Source organism: Lampris incognitus, chromosome 10 (genome assembly GCF_029633865.1).
Source record: "Lampris incognitus isolate fLamInc1 chromosome 10, fLamInc1.hap2, whole genome shotgun sequence".
NCBI lineage: Eukaryota > Metazoa > Chordata > Actinopteri > Lampriformes > Lampridae > Lampris > Lampris incognitus.
Genome location: NC_079220.1, coordinates 36694853 through 36698293, shown reverse-complemented (window position 1 = coordinate 36698293; position 3441 = coordinate 36694853). Strand labels below are relative to the sequence as shown.

Sequence of the window (3441 nt, the reverse complement as noted above, 5' to 3'; positions counted from 1 at the left end):
TTAGCTTCAAACACATATGGTTTACACTACAAAAGCATGTGAACACACCTTCTAATTAGTGGGCTTGGCTGTTTCAGCCACATCCATTGCTACTGGGTGCATAAAATCAAGTACACAGCCATGCAGTTACTGGACTCTGCCATTGAGCTCTGGAGCAGTGGAAACATGTTCTCTGGAGTGATGAATCACACTTCACTATCTGGCAGTCTGAGGGACCAATCTGATTTGCTGGATGTGAGAAGAACACTACTTGCCCGGATGCATAGTGCCAACTGTAAAGTTTGGTGGAGGAGGAATAATGGTCTGGGGCTGTTATTCATGGTTTGGGCTCAGTCCCTTAGTTCCAGTGAAGGGACATCTTAATGCTAAAGCATACAATGACATTCTAGAAATCTGTGTGGTTCCAACTTTGCAACAGTTGGGGAAGGCTCTTTCCCTTGTCAGTATGACAATGCCCCCATGCACAAAGCAAGGTCCATAAAGCGAGGACCATAAGTTAGGTGGGAGAGCTTGACTGGCCTGCACAGAGCTCTGACCCAACCCCATCCAACACCTTTGACATAAATTGAAATATAAATACTTTTGGCAATGTAGTGTACTTCAACATTCCTTTCCTAAGAAAACATAACCTACTTTTGACCCACTAGTTGGTAATGGCCATACTACAACTTCAATTACGATGCTCTGTGAGAAGCTCTCTTGTAGTCATGTTCCCAGTATACATGCAGTGAGGCTTGCTTTTTCATCTACTGTGTCCATGTTAGCAGAGTAGATAGCAGTGTCCTTATTTCAGACTCTTTGTGAAGACCTTAAATGTTATTTTACTTACCTGGCAGGGGAGATACCATGATCAAAAAGGTGGTTCACCCAGAGTGAGGGTTAGCCATTGCACTCCGGTTGTGCCAACCCCTGCAAATTCTCCAAATGTGGGAATCTTGACTGAATAATTTCTGGAAGTGGGGGACTGCGTTCGTACTCCCCCGTTTTTTTATTTTTTATTCTTATTTCAGGCAGCACTGTTGCCCAGTGGTTAGTGCTGTTGCCTCATAGCAAGAAGGTCCTGGGTTTGAACCCCAGGCTGTCCCAGGTCCTGTGGAGTTTGCATGTTCTCCCCGTGTCTGTGTGGGTTTCCTCCGGGTGCTCCGGTTTCCTCCCACCATCAATGACATGGATGTTAGGGTTAATACTCCTGTCTGTGCCCCTGAGCAAGGCAATAGGAATGAAGAACTGGAGTTGGTCCCCGGGTGCTGCAGCTGCCCACTGCTCCTATACAATAGGATGGGTTACATGCAGAAAACGAATTTTGTTGTATGTATGTACAATGACAAATAATTAAGTGTCTAATCTGTGTCTAATCTAATGTTTGTAAGTGATAATGCTTCCCCATCTCCTTAGCTTGTCCAAGCGGTCAACGTGTTGAGGGAAATACTTGCCAACAGTGAGTATCTACTGCTTTTATTCTGTTTCATGTAGCGAGTTTCAATAATAGCCAAGTGTCTGAGTGCAGGGCCCATCTTTAAAGTAACTATCCTCCCATGTAAATTTAAGTTTAAACGCTATTAATTAGAAACATGATCAGCAAACAATACTCCATTTTATAAGTCGATAGTAGAGGCTGGAATTGTAAATATCATTTTAATTGTTCTCTTGTGCTGCAGGTGTTCATTTGGCTCTGCTGGGTTCAATTGTAATGACTGTGAGTAAATAAACCTATCAAACACTTAATTTTCTCAGCCTGTTAGATATTTATACTGTGGCCAACAGTCATGTTGACTTTAATAATAGTGCTTTCAAATAATAATAGCGCTATATAAGTAGTAGTATAACAGTACCTTGCCATCCCCACAGTTTAACACATGTCTTTGCACCTGTGTCTTTAACAGCGGTGCTTTTGGCAGTGGTGGTGATCTCCTGTGTACTGGGAGGAGTTCTGCTAATCGTGGTGCTGGTTTTGTTTCTATACTGCTGCTGGTGAGCGAAAACAGCACATCATCCCCACCTCCTCACCAGTCATTCTACTGACTTGCCCTGTGTCTTCTGTATATAAAAGCAAACAATAGTTCACTCTAGAGAAACAGCATTTTTAGAAATCATCTAATCTTATTTAAATATTATAAATTTTATATATTTGAATACCTAATTTTAGTACTCTTTCTTTACACTTGAAATTGAAGCTCTAGTTCATCTTATCTGCTGTCTGAATTATTAGGAGGAGATGTTTGAAGCAAAAGTCTAAATATGGCAGTAGTCCATACCCAGCGGAGGATTTTGGTGGCCCCTGGCCCGCTCAGGGCATCATCCCTATCCCCCGAGCTACCACTAACTGGGACACAGCTCCTTCCATAGAGATGACAAAGGGGAGCAGCACACATGCCCTGGTGGACAAACCCCAGACCAATGGAGTGGTGAGATGCTATATTTTTCTGTTTTAACTGACTGATGGCATTGTTTGATGTTGCTCCTCTGCTCACTTACTCAACTCGTGTTTTGTTTGTCTTTGCCATGGTTCTCAAACACGTTCATGTCATGTATGCCCAAATAGTTACACACCGGGCCAGAGACCCCCTATTTGATAAGATTTAAACATCCATATGGAATAACTTTTGTTACAAGCTATGATTTATTATTGGACTATATAGTAACTGTATACTACACTGTATGTGGGGCAACAGCAGTGGTGACAGGGAACGATGAGAGCTATCATTTGTATCAAAATCCTTTCATTTGAATATTTTCAATGAATAAAACTACAGTGACATTAAGGTATAAGTCATCTTGCTCTGGACTTTCTTGGAACCTCTTCAATTGCCCTGTATCCTGCTGTGAGAACCACTGGTGAGCTGTCACCCCATCCCTTTGCAGCTACACCTCCTTTGCTTTCCATATCTCTGCCAGATGTAAATGTTTTGATAGCATGTGCACATCTTATTTACATTGCTCTTTAAATGTCAGGACAGCTTGGGAGGTCACATGTGAATCAAAATATGCTCTCTGCTTTGCCTGACTGCCAGTATGCTACTTTAGGGGTTGCATAGTACCTGTGCATAAAGTATGGAAGAAGGTAAGGCAAGGCTTATCGACGCTAAGCCTCCTGATGACAATTTAGACATAGGAAAATAAGAATAATTTTGTGATTAAGGGACCGGAGAATTCCTGATTGCTGTGTAAAGACTGTTAGTGGATTTATGATTGACATGGACAGCAGTGTGCTTCCATCATAATCCCAAGTATATTTACTCAAGGTTCAAGGAAACACAGTCAATCATACAGTTGGTCATGAAATAATGTTATCTTTCTTACTGCATGCCGGTGAGTGTAATTGGTTGTGTGTGTGTGTGTGTGTGTGTGTGTGTGTGTGTGTGTGTGTGTGTGTGTGTGTGTGTGTGTGTGTGTGTGTGTGTGTGTGTGTGTGTGCGTGTGTGTGCGTGTGCGTGCGTGCGT

At 42.4% G+C, this 3441-nt stretch overlaps 1 non-coding gene across 1 annotated transcript; it reads left to right on the top strand.

Annotated features, from left to right (window-relative positions):
• The first annotated feature begins 821 nt into the window (after positions 1 to 821).
• Positions 822 to 983, top strand: LOC130120162 (U1 spliceosomal RNA). The gene has a single exon (XR_008810887.1). It is a non-coding gene; the product is annotated as a U1 spliceosomal RNA (small nuclear RNA).
• Positions 984 to 3441: the final 2458 nt, after the last annotated feature.